General features: G+C 42.5%; 2 long non-coding RNA genes across 3 annotated transcripts in view; one reads left to right on the top strand and one right to left on the bottom strand.

Moving 5' to 3' along the window:
* The window catches only part of LOC309856806, a 57,838-nt gene that overhangs the window by 281 nt on the left and 31,834 nt on the right, over nucleotides 1-25,723 (top strand). For both annotated transcript variants that reach the window (XR_014307359.1, XR_014307360.1), the window contains exon 2: nucleotides 15,159-15,237. This is a non-coding gene — a long non-coding RNA (uncharacterized lncRNA). The remainder of the gene's footprint in view (nucleotides 1-15,158; nucleotides 15,238-25,723) is intronic.
* Nucleotides 3,580-25,723, bottom strand: part of LOC309856801 — a 46,942-nt gene continuing 24,798 nt past the window's right edge. The window contains exon 3 of the long non-coding RNA XR_014307353.1: nucleotides 3,580-4,531. This is a non-coding gene — a long non-coding RNA (uncharacterized lncRNA). The remainder of the gene's footprint in view (nucleotides 4,532-25,723) is intronic.

Raw genomic sequence — 25,723 nt, 5'->3', positions numbered from 1 at the left:
CGTGGCTGCTTGCAGCGGCTGTGGCGGTGGGGTAGGAGGGGGGCAGGGAGACTGCCGCCGCTTAGCCAAGCAAAATCTCAGAGCGAGGGAGGAAAATGGTTTCTAGTCTCGAGAGATTACTGTGCCCTCAAAGTCTCCCCGATAATCATGGGCATGCAGTTCTGTGCACCCTGGAAGGTTTCCCTCCAGCCGACTGGCTTTTCCTTGGGCCTGGTCGAGCTAAGGTGGGGTTCGTTGGAGGCGAAGGGAACCTTTTACAGAGGCCGCGAGCGTCTTTTGCCTGCTGAAGCCGCCGGGCCTCCCTATTAGGCTAAACCTGCGGCCTGTACTGGCATAGGCCGCCGACAGCTCAAAGCTGACTTGAATCACATTTTCGTTTGTTTGCACATTTGGGTCCTTAAAATGATTTGCGCCCTCTCGAACTGCAGAGAATTTTGTCCTTACCCCAGCGTTCTTGTCTCTGCCCCAGTCCGAGCCCCTGCTGAGTCATTCTTGTCACCTGCAGGGGTTTGGGGCGACCCCACTCCACGATGGCGAAGCTGGGGAGAGCTGCCCTAAACTGACCAGGGATGGCTTGCTTGAGCGCAGCTCTACCTTGGAATTTGGTAGCCCCTGAGGAGTGCGTGGGAATGCAGAGAAAGGAGGCTGCAGGGCCCGAAGGGCGAGATGGTACCGGGTGGGGGGAGGTGGCCAAAATGCCTGCGTGCAAAGGGAGCCTCAATGCACACCCAGACTCGAAGAGGGACTCTCCCTGCAAAAGCAATTCAGAACGTTCGCTGCTTTGGTATTTTCCAAGTGCTTTCATGAGAATGACCGTGGTGATCCTCAGACAAAATTGTTCAGTTGCCTCTGTCATGTCCACTTTTCTGATCGGGAAACAAACACACACGTTACTGTAGTCGGTGGCAGAACCAGTAATATTACTTTATGTAGAAATTTACTGTCTGGTGTCTCTACTTTCCAATAGGGTACAATTCATTATTATAACACTCTGCCTTCATGTCAGGCCCAGGAATCTTGTTAGGGGCTAAAGCTGGGGCAGGGCTGGGCATAAAGGGCCTGGGCTAGAGAGGGACAAGGGTTGGAAGGTGTTTAAATAGCACAGTTCTTGTATTCTAGAACACTGGTTGGCAAACGTTTTTCTGAAAGGGGCCAGAGTAAATATTTTAGGCGTTGGGAGCAACTACTCAGCTCTGCCACCTTACCGTGAGAAAGCAACCCCAGACAATATGGACGAACCTGGCTGTATTCCAATAAAAGTTTATAGACACGGAAATTTCGTATAAATTTTCACTGAATTTTCATATAAATATCACGTGCCATAAAATATTCTGATTTGTTTTACAATTACTTTAAAATGGAAAAATCATTCTTAGCTTCCGAGTCATACAAAAGCAAGTGGTGGGTTATATTTAGCCAGAGGACTCTATAGTTTGTCCAACTTGTTCTAGAATAATTGTCTTAAGGGCTTTGCTTCAGTGGGAATGTCCTCATGTACACAGCAAGAGATGGCTTGCCAATTTCCAGTTTCCCTTTTGATCAGTAGGCATGATTTCCAAAAACTATTACATGTGTAAATAGTTGAAAGAAATCTTCACAGACATTATGGCTTTAAAATCTTTATTCTGTCCACCTCACTGAGGGTCAGAGGCAGAAGTACAAAGTAGATATTTCAGGAGTTTCTGAGAATACTCAGGCACTATCATATACTTAATCCAAAAGTATCATGTACAACATATTTTATTAGCTTTGGATTTTTGTTGTTGTTGTTGTTGTTGTTGTTCCTAAGGAGAATCTGTTAATCCTTTTTTTCTAATTTTTTGAGTTTTGTTTTTGTTTTTCCAGTCAGGTCCTTTTTTTTTTTTTTTTTTTTTTTGCCTCAAAAAGGAAATACCTTTTCCTTCAGTTTGCTAAACTGTTCAGTTTTGTTTTTGTTTTTCACCCCAACTTTTTACCTCTGGTCCTTTTTCTCCCACCTTCTCTGTGTTTTTGTCTCTCTTGCACTAAGCTAAGTCTGCTAAATGAGCAAGATGAACAGGTGCATTCCTAAAGTATGGGCTCTCTTACCCAAGAGAGGCCCTGTTTAGGTACCTTTCCCTAAGACTGCTTACATCGAAGTTGCTATATTGTTAGCCACCACTTTCTCCATGCCTACTGTGTTTTACTTGTATTATAAACTGAAACAGGTTACACCAAACCATGCTGACCTTTAATATGTGTGATGCAGTCTGGTATTTTATTTCATTTAAAAAATATACAGATTACCCTGTCCCTTGCACTTTTATGATCACACTTAGTCACAACGTGAAGTTTGAAAAACACAGGCACTAGGATATTTTTGAAGCCTCTAGCCAGTCCCTGACCATCTTTTCTAAAATAGCAACATACCAGGGTGCCGAGGTGGTTCAATCAGTTAAGTGTCTGACTTCAGCTCCAGTCATGATCTGGGGATCCTGGGATCAAGGCCAGCGGGCAGGTGCTCCAGGCTCCCCACTCAGCGGGGAGTCTACTTATCTCTCTGTCCTCCTCGCCCTCTGCTGCTCATGCTAAATCTTGCTATCTCTCTCAAATGAATAAATAAATTTTTTTTCAAAAAAATACCAACGTACCCCATGCCCCCCTCACACAGGTAATTGCATTCTACTATTACTATTACTCTATTATCTTTTCTCTCATGATGCTTTTCACCACCTGAAAAATGTTTATTCATAGGTTATTCTCACTACACTAAAATATAAGTTGCAGGATCTTTGTTTTGTTATATCCCCAGTACCAGGACGGGTGCTTACCACATGAGGAAGCTCAGGCAGAGAATGGTGGTTTCTTGCCAAGGTTACATAGCTAGTGAGTGTTGGACTTGGAATTTGAATTCAATCTGTCTTATATAGCAAGACAGCAAAAGTGATTCTGTGTGATAGAATGAACTGTTTACCAAAAGAAATGAGAGAGGGATATAATACCCAGACATTCTGTGTTTGTAAGCAACGCTCACTGGTTTCTGGTGAAAATCTCAGCTGTTCAAAAAAAATTTGGAGTACCTACTGTGTTCCATGCATTGTTCTGGGAACCGAAGGTACCTGGTATGAACAAGACATAGAGAGCTCCTACTCTATACAGTCCTTGTTTGTACAAACATTCATTCTATTTTATACATTCCTTTTTTTTTTAATCACAAAAGCAAAGCTCATTACAGAAAAATCTGAAAATTACACAGGCAAAAAGGAGCATAAAGAATACCAATTTTGTTTCTGACCAAATGATTTTCATCCAAATTGTTAGGAGTGGAAGAAGGTACAGAAAACATTAATAGCTATTGTCTCTTGGTTACTGGTATTATGAATGATGGTTATTTTCTTTTCTTTTCTTTTTTTTTTTAAGAGAAATCACAAGTAGTTGGAGAGGCAGGCAGAGAGAGAGAGAGAGGGAAGCAGGCTCCCCGCTGAGCAGAGAGCCCGATGCGGGACTCGATCCTAGGACCCCGAGATCATGCCCTGAGCCGAAGGCAGTGGCTTAACCCACTGAGCCACCCAGGCGCCCCTGATGGTTATTTTCTTATTCATACATTGCTCTATTTAAAAGAATTCTCCAGTGGACAAACATTACTCTTATAAGCAGGGGAAGAAAAACCCCACACATTTTTGAAAAAAATAAAAACAAAGAATGGCACACAAATGAATTGTCTTAATGTAATAGAATTCTTAGTCATTTCTCTTAAAATATTGTTTAATGCACTTGTGTTAGAGGGAGCTGAAGGAAATTATTGGAAAGTAGAAAACACTGTACTTGCTTGAACTTGTACTTTGTTTTCATTTAGTATTGTGATATTTTATTAGGTAAAGTGAAGTCATTGTTTTATACTTATATATGTGTTAATATTTAACTTTCATGGGTGTCCCTCTGGATTTCTGAAAGGCCAACTTACCCCGTTGTGCTGGTTGTTAATGTTAAGCAACATGAGCTCTGCGTTGGTGACAGTGAATAAAGGAAATGACCTAGTCCAGAATCCCTGGGGCTTAGACTTAGAATCACTGGGGCGGAGTAAATAAATATTTGTCAAATGAAAAATATTGAATAGGAAACTCCTCCTGGTCTGTCCCAGTCCATAAGTAGTGATAACAAGGCTTCACATGTAGAACCTTCTTTTAGAAAAATTGCTCTGAGCATTCCACCCCAAGATCGTTGTTCTTTTATTCAAAGTTTTAGTACACAATGCATTGTAATTTACAACAAAAGACTGCTTCTGAAGTTCAATATAGTGAAAATTTGTTATAATTGCTGGCTATAATCCATTCTTCCTTCTTGAGGAAACAGCATGCTAAATTTCTTTTGGTTGAGTTCCTCTTTCTTCTCCAAACTTCTTACAGGTAGGTAGGATTGTCCATCAAGATACCTCACCCTTGGGGTGATTGAAGGTGGCAACCAGAGGTCCCTTCTTACTTTCAATCTGCCATCAGAACCTTCCATTGACAGAACATAATAAGGAGGAAATGGGCTTGGGAATTTGGGAAAAGCAGTTTGTAGAATCCCAGCCCTGGCAACACAGAGAAGAGGAAAAAAGAGGTAGTTTAGAGCTAAGAGATGGTGGCAGGTAAATAACCATGACAAAACCATGCTTTGCTTTTTAAAAGACCAGTAGTGGTTTTTGAAAATAGAACTCCCAAGCAAATTGGAAATTTTCAGTATATCTGTGGCTAAATGTAAATTGCATCATTATTATACTTTATGCTGAAAGGCTTAAGGGCTCAAATTTCAAACCTGTAACATGTTCTCTGGCCTTAGTGATGGCATATGGGTGTTATCAGTTGGAAAATTTGTCTCCTAATGCATATTTATGAGGTTCAGGAGGCATGGCAAAATTGTTCTCTTTGATTATTACAAAGAGGAAACCAGCTTTGATGTAGACCTATCTTAGTCATCAAAAGATCTGTAATTGTAAGGTCATTTACAAATTCCTATTGAGAATTATTTTTCAAAATATGCTAGGAGAAAAGCCAGTGAAATTCATTATCTTACTGAGAAAATACTTTATAGTCTCACTTAAGGGAAATTACACATGCTTCAAAAGTATAGACTGATTAAGCCAACAGATTTTATTTTGAAAGTTTGCAAAATTACTAGTCTTCTACAATTAATGAATAGAAGGGAAAATTACTATACTAGTAGCAAAACAAAATGTTAGATGAAAAATGTGTCTATGAATGTTCATGGCAGCTTTATTCGTGATAGCCAAAAACTGAAATCAGCCTAGATGTTAAACTATGGTACATCACAGAATTCTATTTAGCAAGAAAAGAAACTATTGATACACAAAGCTTGGATGAATCTCTAGGGAATTACGTTGCATGGGAAAAAAACCCCCAAAGGTTACATACTTTATGATTCCATTCATATAGCATTTTTGAAGTGACAAAAACTTGAGAAATGAAGGAGGGATTACTGGTTGCCAGGGGTTAGGGGGTTGGGAGCTAAGATTCAAGATTGTGAGTGCCGGGGGCGCCTGGGTGGCTCAGTGGGTTGGGCCTCTGCCTTTGGCTCAGGTCATGATCCCGGGATCCCAGGAGCATCCGGCTCCCTGCTCAGCGGGGAGCCTGCTTCCCTTCCTCTCTCTGCCTGCCTCTCTCTCTGCCTGCCTCTTGGCCTACTTGTGATCTCTCTGTCAAATAAATAAATAAAATTAAAAAGAAAAACAGTGTGAGTGCGGTTATAAAAGAACAAAGTGTGGGCGCCTGGGTGGCTCAGTGGGTTAAGCCGCTGCCTTTCGGCTCAGGTCATGATCTCAGGGTCCTGGGATCGAGGCCCGCATCGGGCTCTCTGCTGAGCAGGGAGCCTGCTTCCTCCTCTCTCTCTGCCTGCTTGTGATCTCTCTCTGTTAAATAAATAAAATCTTTAAAAAAAAAAAGAACAAAGTGAGGAATCCTTATTCTGTGGTATTGGAACTTTCTGTATCCTGACAGTGGTGGTGGATATACAAACCTACATAGGTCATAAAATTGCATAGTAATTAATACGCAAGCAACCATACACAAATGAATACAAGTAAATCTGGGGGAAGTCTGATGAAGACGAGTGCATTATATCAATGCCAGTATCCCAGTTGTAATATTAGACTTTAATTTTGCAAGATGTTACTTTTGGGGGAAACTATGCAGGATGAATCTACAATTATCTCAAAAATTTTATCCAAAAATTAAAATTAAAAGTGGTGTGCAGTAACCTTAGCAATGCTTTCAGTCTTGGTCCATTTATTAATTGAATTAAAGTCAATAGTTCCTACATAGGTGATTTTTTAAAAAAGATTTTATTTGTTTGAGAGAGAGAGAGAGAACATGTGCCCACAAGCATGTGAGTGGGGTGAAGCACAGAGGCAGAGGGGGAAACAGATTCCCTGCTGAGCAGGGAGCCTAATGTAGGGGCTCGATCCCAGGACCTGGGATTGTGACCTGAGCGGAAGGCAGATGCCCAGCAGAATGAGCCATCCTGGCGTGACCATGTGTGATTTTTTTAAAAAGAAAGATTATTTATTTTAGAGTGAGAGGGTGTGGTGGGGAGGAGCAAAGGGAGAGAAAGAATTAAGCAGACTCCACTGTGAATATGGAGCCTGATGTGGGGTTTGATGTGGGGCTGGATCTCGGGACACTGAGATTGCAAGCTGAGCTGAAACTAAGAGTCAGATGCTTAACTGACTGTCCCACCCAGGTGCCCCCCCAGCATGTGTGGGTTTTTTTTTTTAACTTTTAAATTAGGGATAATTTCAAAGAAATACAAAAGAAAAGAGAGCAGTGAAATGAACCCCCATGTATACACCACCCAGCTTTGATAATTATCAGCTCATGGTCAAGTGTGTTTCATCTATACCCCCGTCCAGCCGTGCCATCCCTCATTATTTTGATGCATATTTCACACATCTCATGTCATTAGTAAATATTTCTACATGCATCTTTATATAAGAGTTCCCTTTTTTTTAACAGTTTATTTATTTATTTATTTATTTATTACTGAGGATGTTTTTTTGTGGGTATTAGAGGTTTTTTTTTTAAGGATTTTATTTATTTATTTGACAGATCACAAGTAGGCACAGAGGCAGACAGAGAGAGGGGGGGAAGCAGGCTCCCCACTGAGCAGAGAGCCGGATGTGGGGCTTGATCCCGGGACCCTGAGATCATGACAGGAGCCGAAGACTGAGGCTAAGCCCGCTGAGCCACCCAGGTGTCCCTGAGGGTCTTCGAGTTTTAAAAGTAATCTCTATGCTCCATGTGGAGCTCAAACTCACAACCCTGAGATCAAGAGTCACATGCTCTACTGACAGAGCCCAGCCAGGCAGCCACGAACCCCAAGTTCCTTTTTTAAAAAATTCAAAGTAACAGAGGGGCCCCTGCATGGCTCACTCATTGGGCATCTGCCTTCGGCTCAGATCATGATCCCAGCCAGGGTCCTGGGATCGAGCCCCACATTGGCTCTCTGCTGATCCGGAATGCCTGCTTCTCCCTCTCGCCCTTCTCCAGCTTGTGTTCCCTCTCTCACCGTGTCTCTCTCCATCAAATAAATAAATAAAATCTTTTTAAAAATTCAAAAATAACAGCAATACATTTGTGTGTACAATAAATATATCAATTCCTTGACATCAATACCCAGAGAGCCTCTCTATTTACTGGTTTGTCTCTTTTTTTTTTTTTAAAGATTTTATTTATTTATTTGACAGAGAGAAATCACAAGTAGATGGAGAGGCAGGCAGAGAGAGAGGGAAGCAGGCTCCCCGCTGAGCAGAGAGCCCGATGCGGGACTCGATCTCAGGACCCCGAGATCATGACCTGAGCTGAAGGCAGCGGCTTAACCCACTGAGCCACCCAGGCACCCCTACTGGTTTGTCTCTTAATAAAAGTTATGCTTTAGCTTTAGTGAGGTATAGTTTATGTACAATAAACAGCACCTATTTCTTTTGAAAATTTAATGAAGATTTTATTTCTTTATTTGAGAGAGTGAGCCCAAGTTGGGGGGAGTGGCCGAGGGAGAGGACTCCCTCTCCCCAGAGGAGACTCTCCATTGAGCAGGGAGCGTGACCTGAGCCCAAGGGCAAAGCTTAACTGACTAAGCCACCCACACTCCCCAACACCATCTATTTCAAGTATGCAACTCAGTAAGTTTTGACAGATGCAAACACCTATGGAAACAACACTACAATAAAACAAAATTTCAGTCATGCCCAAAAGTTTCCTTGTGGCCTCTATGGCCACAAAGCAACCACTGATCCGCTTTCTGTCACTAAAATGAGTTTACAGAAAGTGTGGTTTTGAAGACAACAACATAAATGGTACATGCTTTTATAAAAATTAGAAGGGAATATAGAGACTAAAGAAAAATATATGCATATTCTTCTTTATATATTTTGATGGTGAGCTCCTAAGGCAGAAGGCAAGTTAAACTTAGAATACTATCATAATAACAGCTAACATCTATTGAGCACTTAGTATATGTCCGATATTTTACATATACTATCTAATTTGTCTCATCATAGCCCTATGTTATTATCAATCCTATTATTATCAAAGTCATATATTTGAGGAGGCTGAGGCACAGAGAGGTAACTTACCCATGGTCTCACAGCTTGTAACTGAAAGAGCTTAGATTAAAAAACTAAGTCTCTGACTCCAGAGGAATTCCCTTAAACACAGCTGTGGTCAGTTTATCAGCAAAAAGAACCGACATGAGAAGAACACCCGGATGTATTGCTGAAAAGTCTTACCCTTTTGTTAAGATAAAGGAGCAAAGGCAATTCAGTGTATAAATGACAGTCTGTTCAACAACAGTCTGGAACAACAGGGCATACACGTGCAAAAAAATGAAATCTAGACACAGACCTTACATCTTTTACAAAAAATTACCTCAGCATATATCATAGACCTAAGTGTGAAACTATAAAACTCCTAGAAGAATTTAAAAATGGGCAAAGGGGCCAAATAGGCATTTTCCAAAGGAAGACATGTAGATGGCCATCATCCCTCATCATTGGAGAAATGCAAATCAGAACCACAATGAGCTATCACTTCACACCTGTTAGGATGCCTATTATCAAAAAGAAAAGAGGTAGGGGCACCTGGGTGGCTCAGTCATTAAGCATCTGCCTTCTGGGCATGATCCCAGGGTCCCACATCGGGATCCCTGCTCAGCGGGAAGCCTGCTTCTCCCTCTCCCTCTCTCCCTGCTTGTGTTCTCTCTCTCTCTGTGCTTCTCTCTGTCAAATAAATACAATAAAAAAGACAAGAGATAAACACTGGCGAGGATGTGGAGGAAAGGGAACACTTGTGCACTGTTGGTGTGAATGCAAACTGATGCAACCACTATGGAAAACATTATGGAGATTCCTCCATATGTTAATTAAAAATTCTTTATCCAAAATTTATATTTAACCAAAAATTAATAGAAGTATCCAAATGATCCAACAATCCCACTTCTGGGTGTATAGCCAAAGGAAACCAAACTGTTACCTTAAAGAGATATTTGCACTTCCATGTTCATTGCAGCATAATTCACAATAGGCAAAGTATGGGAACAATCTAAGAGTCAGTGGACAGGTGAATGGATAAAGAAGTTGTGGTATGTATGTACCATGGAATATTATTTGGCCTTAAAAAAGGAAATCCCATCATTTAGAACAACATGGATGAATCTGGAGGTCATTATGCTAGAGAAAGACAAATACCTCATACCTCTCTTCTATGAGGAATCTAGAAAAGGACATAACAACAAAAAAAAGACATAACAAAAAAGTTGACCTCATAGAAACAGAGAGTGAAAAAGTAGTGGCCATGAGCTGGGGGTGGGAGAAATAGGGAGAAGTCGTTCAAAGGGTACAAACTCTCAGCAATGAGATGAATACGGTCTGAGGAGCTAATGTACAACATGGTCACTCTAGTTAATAACACTATGTTGTTTCTTTGTAATTTGCTGAGACAGTAGAACTTAAATGTTCTCACCAAAAAAATTAAAAAGGTCAATATGTGATGGATGATTCACTTGGTGAGGGGAGTATTTTCACAATGTATATGTATAGCAAATCACCCCAGTGTACACTTTTAAAAAAATATTTATTTCTTTTGGAGAGAGGGAGCATGCGCATGCATGAGAGCTGCAAGAGGGTCAGCTGGAGAAGGAACAGAGAATCCCAAGCTGACTGCACTCTGAGTGCAGAACCTGGTGGGGGACCAGATTTCACAACCCTGAGATCATGATCTGAGCTGAAATCAAGAGTTGGCTTCTTAATGGACTGAGCCACCCAGGTGCCCCTGTACACTTTAAATGTCTTAAAATTAGCGTGGGGGGGGAATAAGGTTTGGAGGGAAATGCTGAAAAAAAAATCCTCCTAGAAGATAACATAGGAGAAAATCTAGGTGACTTTGAATTTGGTGATGACTTCTTGGATATGATACCAACACCATGATCCATGAAAGAAAAAAGAAACTGATATTTTGGACTTTATTAAAATTAAAAATGACTGCTCTGTTCTGTTAAGAGAATGAAAAGACAAGCCACAAACTCGGAGAAAATATTTGCAAAATACATATAGAATAAAAGACTGGTATCCAAAATATACAAAGACCTCTTAAAACTCAAGAATAAGAAAACAACCCAGTTTAAAAATGGGCAAACAATCTGAAGAGACACCTCACCAAAAAGATATTCTGATGGCAAGTACGCACATGAAAAGATACTTCATATCAAATGTCGCTGCAGAATTGCAAATGAAAACAGTGGGATACTACCACACACCTGTTAGAATGGCTAAAAACTATGGAGACAGAAGCAAGGATGCCAGGGGCTCAGGAGCATGAAGGGATGATCAGATGGAACCCTGGGAATTTTTAGGACAGCAAAACTATTGTGAAAAAAACTTTTTTTAAAGATTTATTTATTTATTTATTTGTTTATTTGAGAGAGAGAGAGAGAGAGAGAGAGAGAGCACAAGCAGGGGGAGTGGCAGGCAGAGGGAGAAGGAGAAGCAGGCTCCCTGCTCAGCAGGGAACCAACCTCGGACTCAATCGCAGGGGCCTGGGATCATGACCTGAGCCAAAGGCAGATGCTTAACGGACTGAGTCACCCAGGTGCCCCCAAAGTATTTTTTTTTTAATTTAAATTCAAGTCAGTTAACATATAATGTGTTGTTAGTTTCAGGGGTAGAATTTAGTGATTCATCAGTTGCATATCACACCCAGTGCTCATTACATCAAGTGCCCTCCTTAATGCCCATCCCCCAATTATCCCATCGCCCCAGCTCCCCTCCAGCAACCCTCAGTTTGTTACTTATAGTTAAGTCTCATGGCTTGCCTCCCTCTGTTTTTATCTTATTTTTCTTTCCCTTCCCCTATATTCATCTGTTTTGTTTCTTTTTCTTTCTTTCTTTTTTTTTTTAAGATTTTATTTATTTATTTGACAGAGAGAGAGAGATCACAAGTAGGCAGAGAGGCAGTCAGAGAGAGGAGGAAGCAGGCTCACTGCTGAGCAGAGAGCCTGATGCGGGGCTCGATCCCAGGATCCTGAGATCATGACCTGATCCGAAGGCAGAGGCTTAACCCACTGAGCCACCCAGGCGCCCCTCATCTGTTTTGTTTCTTAAATTCCACATGTGAGTGAAGTCATATGGTATTTGTCCTCTGACTGATTTCACTTAGCATAACACCCTCTTGTTCCATCCATGTCATTGCAAATGGCAAGATTTCATTCTTTTTGATGGCTGAGTAACATTCCCTTGTATGTATATATTGTCTTCTTTTTCCATTCATCTGTTGATGGACATCTGGGCTTTTTCCATATTTTGGCTACTGTGGACATTGCTGCTATAAAGATTGGGGTATATGAGGCCAGCAAAACTATTTTGTATGAGTCTGTAATGGTAAATACATGTTGTCATGTGTTTGACAAAAGCCAAAAAATGTACAGCCCAGGGGCGCCTGGGTGGCTCCGTCATGAAGTATCTGCCGTCAGCTCAGGTCATGGTCCCAGGGTCCTGGGATGGAGCCCACGTCTGGCTTCCTGCTCTGTGGGGAGCCCACGCCCCTTGCTTATGTTCTCTCCCTCTCTGTATCTCTGTCAAAATAAACAAACAAAATCTTTAAAAAAAAAAAAGAATTGGGGCGCCTGGGTGGCTCAGTGGGTTAAGCCGCTGCCTTCGGCTCGGGTCATGATCTCAGGGTCCTGGGATCGAGTCCCGCATCGGGCTCTCTGCTCAGCAGGGAGCCTGCTTCCCTGTCTCTCTCTCTGCCTGCCTCTCCATCTACTTGTGATTTCTCTCTGTCAAATAAATAAATAAAATCTTTAAAAAAAAAAAGAATGCATAACCCAAAGAGTGAACCCTAATGTACACTATGGATTTTCATTAATGACAATAACGTATTTATGTTGGCTTATCAACTATAACAAATGTACCACACTAATGCAAGATTAACGTGTGAAATTGAATCAATAAAGATTAACATGTGTGGATTAACAAGGGACACTGTGGATTGATGGGAGGAAGAGCTATGTGGGAACTCTACTTTCTACTCAATTATTCCTTAAGCCTGAAACCGCTTGGGGGAAAAATGTATCTTTTTTAAAAAAAAGATTTTATTTATTTGACCTAGAGAGATCATAAGCAGGCAGAGAGGCAGACAGAGAGAGACTGGGAGGGGGAAGCAGGCTCTCTACTGAGCAGAGAGCCCGATGTGGGACTTGATCCCAGGACCCTGAGATCATGACCTGAGCCAAAGCCAGAGGCTTAACCCACTGAGCCACCCAGGCGTCACCCCCCTCAAAAGTATCTTAATTGAAGTCTTATCCTCTGCAAGCTTTGGTTTCCTCCTCTCAGAAGTGAGGAATTGTACTAGATCTCAGAATAAAATTTTGTCCTTAGAAGTAGAGATGAATTGGGGCACCTCGGTGGCTTAATCGTTGAGTGTATGCCTTCGGCTAAGGTCGTAATCCTGGGGTCCTGGGATCGCATCCCGCATTGGAGCTGGTATCACTTGGCTGGGCATGTTCCGGCAAAGAATAGACTCACACAGAAAAGTTTTCTTTATCAAATCTTTTCGATGATATTTTGAACAGAAGAACTTCAGGGAAAATTTGTTTCTATGTCTATCACGTGTTTCCTGTCCGTGTTTGTTTGAAAGCTGCTTTGTGTGTTCAGCTACAATTTAGGCTTCAGCGACCTTGAAATGTGATAATTTCAAGTTAGGGTAAATATTCTAACTTTTGGGAGAAATCTTAGTTATATTAAAAGTTCAATGACCTGGCTTTGTAGCAAATATCACAATAGTTTTATCTTAAATAAACACAAAAATTTATATGATAATGTAAAATCAGTTGGTCACAAGGACCTTGTTGTGTTATCCTGGTATGAAATAAAGACATTCAAGAACATCCTGGCTGTATAAACCGCCACTCCAGCAGAAGGGAGTAACAACATTTATATAAGCTACTGCATCCCGTGTTCCCTACAGATAGTCATAAATGTTTGATAATGATATCTAATGATTCAACTGAATGAAGAAAGAGGTACCAGAGAAGCAGACTGAAAAACATCAGCAATCCTCTTTTTTTTTTTTTAATTTAATTTATCTGAGTGCAAGAGCGAGAGAAAGAGCATAAGCAGGCAGAGTGGCAGAGGGAGAGAGAGAAGTAGGCTCCCTGCTGAGCAGGGAGTCCCATGTGGGACTCGATCCCAGGACCCTGGGATCCTGAGCTGAGCCAAAGACAGCCACTTAACCACCCAAGTGCCCCCATCAGCAACCCTCTTAATATATACAACAATGCTATTTAAATTGCAAACATATAAAAGCGTTATAGGGGCACCTGGCTGGCTCAGTTGGTGGAGTATGTGACTCTTGATCTTGTGGTTGTGAGTTTGAGCCCCGTGTTAGGTTTGGAGATTACTTTAAAATAAAATCTTAAAAAAAAAAAAGTAAAAGCATTGTAGATGATTCTTGTTGCATCATTTAATTCCTAAGGAAACTTGAGTTGATGGAGCCCTGATTCTAAATTTACATTAAAACCAATATTTAGTATGAGAGTTAGTGTTGCTACTTTTCTGGGGAGTAACTGTTAATACTAAGTATTTTTGCTTATGTTATGTTAATTGTTTTCCTTTAGTCAAGAAAAAATAAGCTTGCCACATCCACCACTTTACTCCCATTATAGAAAGGAATGTTGCATATATATTTAGATTACTTAAAGCAGTGGCTTTAAATTTTTTTCTTGGTCCGAACCCACAGTAACATGTACATTTCACATTACCTATCATCTATCTCTCTTTTTATGATACTGAAACAAAAGTAGTGCCTATTCTTACTATGTGGTAATACTCTCTGATCTGATCTGTTCTATGCTGTTCTATTTGATTAATGAAATACAATCATGACTCTCTAATTTGATTTCACTAATGGACCAAGATCCACAGTTTCAAAAACATAGCTTAGAAAGCTCCAGATGAAATGTGCAATGAATAGACCACTTCACTTCTGAATAAATATAAAAACTTAAAATTGATAGTTCATAGACTGTTTCTGGGGAGTGGGATTGAAAGAGAGTGAGCACCTTTTAATTTTATCTGCCTGCGTTTTAAAAATTTTAACATGTATAACTTTTATAATAAAAAATCTAGCATGATGTACCTATTTATCCTAAGGAGCTGATGTAATAGATTCTAAAAGTTATGTTTTTTAAAAGGCAGTGGAAAATTGAACACAACAAGAATGTACAATTATAGGGTATTAGTTGTGGAAATTATAGTTTGTCCATGGATGTACCACACCAGCATTAAAAATGATCAGGTAAGTTCTAGCTCAGTGGTTCTCAAACAGGGGTGATTTTGCCTCCCAAATGTCCAGAGACATTTTGGATTGTTACAACTTGGGGAGGGAAGTCCTGCTAAAATCCAGTGGGTACAGGCCAGGGATGCTGCTGAACATTCTATAACACACAGGCCAGCCCCCCCCCAACAAAGAAAAATCCCCAGATATCAATAGTGCTAAGGTTGAAAGTCCCTAGTCTAACCAAATGACTATATCTATGTGGAAATTTTACCTCCTTTCTAATTTCTGTAAATAACTTTATTTTTGGAAGCTTTTTATCTCTTTCTTATACTTAGGTTAGAGTTATTTATGTTCATGTCTTATTTTCCTTTCTAGGTAGAAAGCTCCTTTTCACAGATGGGATATGTGTCTGATTCATCTCAGTATAACCAGCAACCAGAAAACTTCATGTCTTGTAAGTGTTTAATAAATATCTGTTGAATTATTACATAAGAGAAAATATGACATACTATAATTATTGAAATGGAAAGATGCTCTCAATATATTTAACTGGGGGAAAAAAGCAGGTTATGAAACAGGATGAGTGATCTCTAGATTCAGTGCAATTCCTAGCCCAATCTCAGCTAACTTCTTTGTAAAATTGATAAGCTGACCCTCAAATTCAGTTGGAAGGTCAAGGGACCTGCAAAAGCCAAAACAATTGTGAAAGAAGTTGGAGGACTCACCCTGCAGGACTCTCAGAGTAAATTATAGGGCTGAATCTTTGTGACCTTGAGCTAGGCAATTTCTTAGCTATGACACACCAAAAGTACAAAATGAGGAAAGATTAACTGGGCTTCATCAAAATCAAAGCATCTGTGCTGCTAATGATACCATAAAGACACCCAAAAGACAACCCACAGAATGTGAAAACATTTTTGGAAATTATATATCTGACAAAGGAATGTATATAGAATATATAAAGGACCCTTACAACTCAATAATAAACGAAAACCCAATTTAAAAATGGGCAGGGCACCTGCGTGGCTCAGAGGGGTAAGCCTCTGCTTTTGGCTCAGGTCATGATCTCAGGGTCCTGGGATCCGCAGGGAGCCTGCTTCCCCCCTCTCTCTGCTTGCCTCTCTGCCTACTTGTGATCTCTCTCTCTGTCAAATAAATAAATTTAAAAAAATTTTTTTAAATATTTTATTTATTTGAAAGACAGAGATCGCAAGTAGGCAGAGAGACAGGCAGAGGGAGAGAGAGGGAAGCAGGCTCCCTGCTGAGCAGAGAGCCTGATGCGGGACTCGATCCCAGGACCCTGGGATCATGACCTGAGCCAAAGGCAGAGGCTTTAACCCACTGAGCCACCCAGGCGCCCCAATAAATAAAATCTTTGAAAAAATGGGCAAAGGAGGGGCACCTGTGTGGCTCAGTTGATTAAGCATTCGACTTCAGTTCAGGTCATGATCTCAGGGTCCTGGGATCAAGCCCTTCTTCGGGCTCAGCACTGGGTGTGGAGCCTGCTTGAGATTCTCTTTCTTCTCCCCCCTTGGCTCCTCCCCCTCGCTAACAATAAATAAACAAATAAATAAATAAATTTTAAAAAGATATACAAATGGCTGATGTAGGGGAAGAAAAAATATTTTCCCTCTGCCCTTCTAGATTCTGTACTGGGACCCCTGTAACAAAAGACAGATTGACAAGAGAAAAGCATACAAATTTATTTAACATAAGCTTTATGTCACTCAAGTGCTTTCATAAGGAAATGAAGACCTGATGAAGCAGGTAAATTGAAGTGCTTTCATGCTAGGTTTGATGAAGAATGAACAAATGTGGGAAAATGATAAGCCAGAAAAGTTATGAATAAGTAAACGGAGGTAGCATGTTCTGAACCCTGTCACCAACAAGTGCATGAAGAGGGAAATATAAATAAAACCACAGTGAGATGCTACTCCACACCCACAAGAATGGCTGTAATAAAAAAGAGGCGTAATAACAAGTATTGGTGAGGAGATGAAGGAACTGGAACCCATTTACACTGCTGGTGGGAATGTAAAATGATGCAGCTGCTTTGAAAAAACAGTTTGGCAGGGGTGGCGCCTGGGTGGCTCAGTGAGTTAAGCCTCTGCCTTCAGCTCAGATCATGGTCCCGGGGTCCTGGGATTGAGCCCCGCACTGGGCTCTCTGTTTGTGGGGCTCTCTGCTTGGTGGGGAGCCTGCTTCCCCCCTCTGCCTGGTTTTCTGCCTACTTGTGATCTCTGTCAAATAAACAAATAAAATCTTAAAAAAAAAAAAAAAACCAGTTTGGCAAAATTAAACACAGAGTTACTATATGACCCAGCAATTCCACTCCTCGATATGTCCCCGAGAGAAATGAAAACATATAGTCACACAAAAAGTTGTACACAAATATTCATAGCAGCCTTGTTCATACTAACCAAAAAGTGGAAAAACAACCCAAATGTCTATCAACCGATGAATGGATATATAAAATGTGGTATATCCATGCAGTAGAATCTTATTTGGCAATAAAAACTAAGTATCTCTGTATCTGACACTGACACCATGGCTGAACCTTGAAAATATATGCTAAGTGAGAGAAACCAAGCATAAAATCCGCATATTATATGATTCTGTTTATATGAAATGTCTAGAGTAGGCAAATCCATTAGACGCACAAAGTAGGTTATTGACTGCCTAAATCCGGAAGGTTTGGGTGGAAATGGGGAAGATTTTATGAAGTATAAAAATATTGTAAAATTAGATTGAAGGGGACTCCGCTGGATGAGTCGGGGGAGCATGAGATGCTTGATCTCTGGGTTGTAAGTCCAAGTCCCATGTCCGGTGTGGAGATTACTTAAAAAAATAGTCTTTAAAAAGAAATAAGTAGGGCGCCTGGGTGGCTCAGTGGGTTAAGCCACTGCCTACGGCTCAGGTCATGATCTTAGGGTCCTGGGATCGAGTCCCGCATGGGGAGGGGGGTGTCTCTGCTCAGCAGGGAGCCTGCTTCCCTCTCTCTCTCTCTGCCTGCCTCTCTGTCTACTTGTGATCTCTGTCAAATAAACAAGTAAAATCTTTTTAAAAAAATAAAAAAATAAAAAGAAATAAGTAAATACTAGATTGTGGCAATACTTACATAAACCTGTAGATATATTAAAAGTCAGTCAATTGTACATTTTAAATGAATCCTATAGTATGTTAGTTATATCTCAATAAAGCTATTTTAGAAAAAGAAAAGCAAAAGCAACAGAACGTGTATTTGCTTCCTACAATGTCGTGAGCTTAAGATAAACATGGAATGTTAGCGGGTCAGCCTGTACCTGGTTTTCAAAAACATTGTTTGTGAAAACCCTGATTGATGAGTTGCAGCTGCACTGGGAGGGATGTGACTTGGCACTTACTCTCAGAGACAATGCACCGACCACAGTGCACACGTAGCTGCTAAAGCGCAGGGCGGGCTGCCCTGAGTGGAATTCTCTGGGCTGGTTCAACTTAACGCTCTCCGCAGAGCATGCTCAGTGAGGTGAAGCTGCGCCTAACTGTGTGCCCCACCCCGGGAGGCCACAGCTCTTTGGCACCTGCGCTGCTCGCTGCGTGCCTGTTAAAGCTACGTAAACTAGTGTGCAGGGAGAAATACCTCGATATGTAGTGCAATCTTATATTTAGCTATGTTAGTAGGTGATTCCCCTTGAGTGTCCAAATTCCAGATATCTTTGATTTCTTTATACTTCTCTGTATTATTTTTTTTGGAATCCGTAACATTTTACTTATTTTTTAATAAAATGATTTGAAAAACAAGTTTTTGCATTCCTTGGCAAAATCCTACGTGGCCATGGTGAATCATTCTATTAATGTATCTTTTCAAGCTTTTACTTATCCATTCGGTAGAGAGACAGCACAAGCAGGCAGAGAGGCAGGCAGTGGGAGAGGGAGATGCAGGCTTCCCTCCAAGCAGGGAGCACCGTGGGGGACTTGATCCCAAGACCCCAGAATCACGATCGGAAAATAGAGGCTCAGCTGAGCTGCCCAGGTGCCTGGATCCTATTAACGTCTTACTGAATTTTATTTGCTATTGTTTTATTTATAGTTTTTCATCTAGCGCCTTCTGTTTTCTTTTTTGCCAGTGTATTCTTCAAGATTTCAGGGTTGTAGTGTTCTCATACAATCAATTAGAGAGTTTTCCATGCTTTTCTATAACCTGGAACTGTAGGTTGAGTATAGAAAGAATCTGTTTTAGGTTGCTGCTTTATTATAAAAGGATATAATGCAGGGGCGCCTGGGTGGCTCAGTGGGTTAAAGCCTCTGCCTTTGGCTCAGGTCATGATCTCATGGTCCTGGAATGGAGCCCTGCATTGGGCTCTCTGCTCAGTGGGGAGCTTGGTTCCTCCTCTTTCTCTGCCTGCCTCTCTGCCTACTTGTGATCTCTGTCTGTCAAATAAATAAAATCTTTTTTTTTTTTTTAAAAGGATATAACACAGGAGCAACCAGATGGAAAGGGATATGGGGTTTCCAGTGGACAACCTTCACACCACTTCCTCCTGCTCACCAACCCAGAAGCTCTCTGATTTTGGGGGGGAGGGAAAATTACATATTAATATTGTCTTTGAAAAAGCAAACCTTGGGATGCCTGGCTGGCTCAGTCAGTAGAGCAGCATGGGACTCTAAATCTTGGGGTTGTGAGTTGGATCCCCACACTGGGTGTAGAGATTCACTTAAAAAAAAGAAAAGCCTTATTTTTTTCTTTTTTTAAGATTTTATTTATTTAACAGAGACACAGTGGAAGAGGGAACACAGCAGGGGGCGGTGGGAGAGGGAGCAGCAGATTCCCTGCAGAGCAGGGAGCCCCACATGGGGTTCGATCCCAGGACCCTGGTATCATTACCTGCCGAAGGCAGGCGCTTAACGGCTGAGCCATCCAGATGCCCCAAAAAATGATCTTTAAAAAAAGAAAAAAATAAACCTTTACAAAGAGTTTAGCTTTTTGTCCCCTTCTCACTAGTGAGAAGACTCACTAGTGAGACTGGAAACCCTGGGCAGAAGGATCAGTGGCTGCTCAGGCCCTGCACATTCCCGCACATTCTGTGCATCCTGTGGACCGGGTGCTTGTGCGGGGCTGCTGAACTCTGGTCCCCAGCGCTCCAGGGGAGGGCTCACCCCGCCGCCACAGCTCTCCCTTCCCATTGTGCAAGCGTGAGGACAGTCTGGCATGGCAAATGTGGAGGTAGGGGGAAAACTTTTGGGATTAGACACGAAGCAGGCTGAGCCTAGGTACTAGCTGTGTAAGGAGGTGCGGGGAAGGACCCCCTGCCCCGCTCCCAGAAACAGGAGTCCCCTTCGTCCAGCGGGAAGAGAGTCAGTTTAGCACCCAGAGCCCTCCACCCACACAGGAGGACCCTTAGGTTCCAGTCTGTTGCCGGCTGCCCCATAGAGAATTCTTGGGAATCATTCATCGAATAATCCTGCTTGTATCTCCTCACTTTCGAACAGTTATATATAAAGTACTGTCCTTCGTTTAAACAGGGAGTGTTTAAATAAATATTCTATGATATTTAGGAATAATATCATTAGGCGATCAGACCTCCTCAAACAGATTTTCTTTGGTAGTCTCTAGAGTTTTCAAAATCCATGTAGCTGTTCTATGTTACGTTTCTTTCTAGTGGTCAGATTACTAAAGCTTTCTAAACTAACCCTTTTGCAAATAATCCACCTCAAACACAGACTAGTTTTCATCTCTAGCCACAGGAGGGCGCACAAATACATTCATCAAGTGAAGTTAGGTGTAAAAAAGTTGGGACGATCCTGACTCGGATTGAGAAAAGAGCCATGGGTAGCATTGTACGCTTGTTAGCATAGAGCAGTGCAGTCCACCAGAACTTTCGGCGGTGATGGAAATGTTCCGCATCTGTGCTTCCGGTCCATCAGCCACTAGCCACATGTAGATACTGAACCCTTGAAATCTGGCTGATGTGACTGAGGACATGAATTTTTAATTTTTTTTAAAGATTTTATTTATTTATTTGACAGAGATGGAGAGGCAGGCAGAGAGAGAGAGAGAGGGAAGCAGGCTCCCTGCCGAGCAGAGAGCCCGATGCGGGACTCGATCCCAGGACCCCGAGATCACGACCCGAGCCGAAGGCAGCAGCCTAACCCACTGGGCCACCCAGGCGCCCCTGAATTTTTAATTTTAATTATAAATTTAAATAGCCACATGTTGCTAGTGGCTACCATATTCGACCATGCAAGTCTATAGTACTAGACTTCATAGGAATATTGGTTTTTCTGAATGGCTTCCTGTACTGACATTTACATAATTTTGGATCTAACAACAGTAACTTAAGACCTAGAGGAAACTAACATTGATGTTCTCACCCTTGGCCAGCTACTGTGCCAGGCACACTTACACACCCACCTGACTTGACTTACTACCCACCTAAGGTTCATTATGTCCATTTAATGAACGAAGAAACAGACTCTGGAGAGTTGAAGCAAATGGTCCAAAGTCAGAGATAGTCATGGAGCCAGATATACCCATCTAGTATTTTTTGAGAGCCTACAATGTGTCAATAAATAGATCAGCTAGACACTATTACAAACAGTAGACATCTGTAATGGGAACCAATGCTTAATACGGGGCCTCTTTAGTAAATGTTATCATTCTGTTCCATATAATATTTTCTGATTTATTTGAGGATGACTTGTATATTTTTGCATATCATGTTCTTAGAGTTGGAAGAAACCTCCAGACTAACCACTAGCACTACCTCTGGCAAATGAAACTCTCACTGTGAGCTCTGACCTAGGCAGAGGGATAACTGGGTTTTCCGTGTTCAGCTCTGACTACTAACTAAGCCTACGACCTTAAGTAGATAGTATGCCTTTCCTGGGCTAGAATTACCTCATTTCTCGAAGGACACTTTTAGCCCAGAAGATCTCTAAGGGCTATTTCATATTTTCCTGATTTTGAGACACATTTTTTTCACCAGATTTTGTCTAATGGGCAGTTGGCAGCAATTTTTCTTAGTTAGACCTAAAACAGTGGTGTAGCTTATAATCATGACATGTTAGACTAGATGAAATATGGTCTGTGATTTTAGAATATCAGTAAAAATATTTACATTTAAATTTATTTTAATATACATTTTGAAATCCCCACAGAGGCAAAGGCAATGACATTCTATACTGGCTCTAAGTACAGTTTAAAATATTCAGTTGCATATGTCATAACCAGTGCTTCCCCGAGTGACTAAGACAGAACATGCAACACACACACTCAAAGGTCTCCATTGCAGTGATGACCCACGCCCCATAGAACCGAAGATCAGCAAGACTGATCTCAGGCAAAGCTGGGAGTGGGTGCCCTTTTGTTTGTCTTGAGGGTTTCTCATCCTTTTCCTTTCTTTATCTTCAGGTACTCAAAGCTCTTAAGTACTGCTTTGTGACACCTTCATTCCTTTGTTCTGCCCCAACCCCCATCTTGATCAATTACACTTGAGAGTAAAATAATTATAGGCGTATTTTCTCATAAAGCTATATGACCAAGAAAATCACTTGGTTATCAGTGGTGTATTGGTATGGTTAACAACAAGCTCTCCAGGGGCAGGGCTGGAGGAGGGCCTGATTTGCAGCCTTTGACAATTTCTTTTTAAATTTTTTTTTTTTTATTTACTCGAGAGAGAGACAGTGAGAGAGAGCATGAACGAGGAGAAGGTCAGAGAGAGAAGCAGACTCCCCATGGAGCTGGGAGCCCAATGCGGGACTCGATCCCGGGACTCCAGGATCATGACCTGAGCCGAAGGCAGTCGTCCAACCAACTGAGCCACCCAGGCATCCCGCCTTTGACAATTTCTGTGGATAAATGCCCCCACGGTGGCTGCTGCTGATTTTAAGCTACTGATACGACGTCAACCACTTCGTAAAAATTCTGAAAATTTAACAGTTAACCTCTCACGAGCCAATATGACCCTGCTTCAGCATACCACAGCTTGGTACAGATCTGATTATTCCATTCTTCAGCCACAATCCTGTGATGGTTCCCTATTGCCTCCAGGATAAAAGCTAACTACTCCAACTTGATGGTTAAGAGCAGGAGATGCTCCAGGTCTCATGGGTCCTGAAGATGATGCAGTTTGGGGGCCCTCTTAAAGAACAATAATACAGGGGCACCTGGGTGGCTCAGTGGGTTAAAGCTTCTGCCTTCAGCTCAGGTCATGTTCCCAGGGTCCTGGGATGGAGCCCCACATCGGGCTCTCTGCTAGGCAGGGAGTCTGCTTCCCTTGCTTTCTCTCTGCCTACTTGTGATCTCTCTCTCTCTCTGTCAAATAAAAAAAAAATCTTAAAAAAAAAAGAACAATAATACAAACTTAATAGTATAATATTAGCTACAAAAGTGAATAATTATTTGGAATGAGAAAAGACATCACAGAAAATTGCAAAGGTTAAAAAGCTGACAAACACCAGAAGCACCACAAAATCTGAAAAAAAGAATCACATGATATGATTGGAAGAACTTTCCAGAGACATGCTTCTGACTGTGGACATTTTATCTTTTTTTTTTTTTTTTTTAAAGTAGGCTCCACACCCAGTGTGGGGCTTGAACTTGTGGGGCTCGAACCACCCTGAATCAGGAGTCACGCGCTCTACTGACCTAGCTGGAGGCCCCCCAGGCTCTGGACATTTTAAATCTTGTTTCTTATCCAGCACCCTCTGGCCACGTACTTCTGGTGCCAGGTGCTATAAGACACAATCAAATTGCCATGTGCCCTCTGGGCCCTCCGCAGTAGGCCAGGGGAATATTCCTGGGAACATTCCCATGTGGGTGGCTCTTAGTGCCCTAACCCCTCATGGAAGCAGTTGTAAACCGTGTAAACTCGTGTCTCTGAATCCTAGCAAAATGAGTCTCCAACTCAACTTCCCCTTTGCTGGGTGGGCCCCCAAAAGCCTGTGGCCACGCCAATGCCCCTGAGCATGATGGGAAATGTATGGGTCAGGGTTCATGGAGGAAGCCGACCTGCCACGGGTGATATATAGTAAGAGACTCATTCTGGGGTCAGATCTTTGGCAGCTGTGGGAGCCGGTGGACAAGGCTGCGTGGGCTGCTGCCGCTGTGTCTGTGGTCCATCCCGAAATCGCTGTAGGTCGTCGGGAGAGCAGCTGGGAAGGAGGAGGACATCTGGGAGATGCTGAGGGAGCTGTGGGCTTGAGTGCTGCCCAGTCCCATCTAAGTGTGGGGGCGTCAGATCAGCGACACTGCGGGCAAGCTGCCACGGAGCCTGGCACCCTGGGCTAACCTTCAGAGCTGCAAAAATGGGGCTGCAAATTCACACCTGCCTCCCACGAAAACGTGTCTAGTGGCCGGTGTTAACTTGGAACCACAGAGGGGAGAGAACATGGTGCCAGCTTAGCTAAACTGATGCAGGACAAAGCTCCCGCAGGAAGTGTGAGAGAAGGGACACTGGAATGCAAGGAGACAACGTTTTATTTTTATTTATTTTAAAGATTTTATTTATTTATTTGAGGGAGAATGAGTGAGAGAGAGCATGACAAACGAGGAGGTCAGAGGGAGAAGCAGACTCCCCAAGGAGCTGGGAGCCCGATGTGGGACTCGATCCTGGAAGTCCAGGATCATGACCTGAGCCGAAGGCAGTTGCTCAACCAACTGAGCCACACAGGCGCCCCAGGAGACAACGTTTTAAATTGGTTTCAGCTTATACATTTTGGTTTTGCAAATTTAAGCATATGGACACGGAGACACGTTGCTAGGACCTTAAGCCTCATGAGCTTCCTGAGAGATCCACCCTGTTAAAGAGCTGCACAGAGTTCCAACCTACCCACCAGCCTTACTAGATATCCTTTCCCTTTCTCTCTCTGTTTCTCCCTCTCTCTGGCACTCTCGCACGCACACACGCACGTACTCACACACGGTCACTGAGCTCTTATGTACCAGGCATGTTCTAGGCACTGGGGATCCAGAAGTGAGCACAGCTGACAAAGACGTGCACCCGAGGGGGGTTCACCTGCTAATGGGCTGAATGAGCTAAAACAAAGAAATGCACAGAAATGCACGTTTGCACATCAGATGGTTGGAAGTGCTTTGCAGAAAAGTAAAGCAGACAAGGGTGATAGGGAGCTGGAGCGAGCAGGGAGGAGCTCTGGGGGTGGTCAGAGAAGGCCTCACTGAAGAGGTTAAGCAGGCCTCTGAATGAGGGGACAGCAGAGCCAGAGCTGCGGAGCTATCTGGGACGCAGTGTCCCTGGCCAGGAAACTATTGCAAAGTCCCTGAGGCCGAATGGAGTGAGCTTGCTTTGTTCTCACAGAGCAGATCCAGTGAGCTCTGGCCAAGGTGGGAGAAGAGGTCAGAAAGGTGGCTGAGGCGTGGATGGAACTAGAGGGTGACATTATGCTAAGTGAAATCAGTCAGTCGGAGGAAAGACAAATACCATATGATCTCACTCCTAGGTGGAATTTAAGAAACAAAACAGATGAACAGAGAGGAAGGGAAGGAAAAATAAAATAAGATAAAACCAGAGAGAGAGGCAAACCATGAGAGGCTCTGAACTCCAGGAAGCACAGAGGGCTGCTGGAGGGGGGGGGGGTGACTGGGGGATGGGCATGAAGGAGGGCACGTGAGGGGCGTGAGCCCTGGGAGTGATACTGACGAATCACTAGATTCTACCCCTGAAACTAATAAGACGCTGTATGTCACCTAAATTGAATTTAAATAAAAATTTTAAGAAAAAAGAAAGGTGGATGGGGGCTGCCTGATGAGCCACTAGCCTTTGAGTCTGGGAGCGGGGACGACTGACACGATGACACTGAAAGGTTCTGCGTTGAGAGGGACTGAAGGGGGACAGAGATGGACTCCAGTCCATCTGGGGTCCAGTTAAGAGGCCTGCACAGTAATCCTGAGCTGTGCTCACTGCCCGGAGCTCCACTGACCTTTTGCCCAGCATCGCCTTTCC

Source organism: Mustela nivalis (assembly GCF_964662115.1).
Source record: "Mustela nivalis genome assembly, chromosome: X".
Taxonomy (NCBI): Eukaryota; Metazoa; Chordata; class Mammalia; order Carnivora; family Mustelidae; genus Mustela; species Mustela nivalis.
This window is presented reverse-complemented; position numbering and strand designations above follow the sequence as displayed.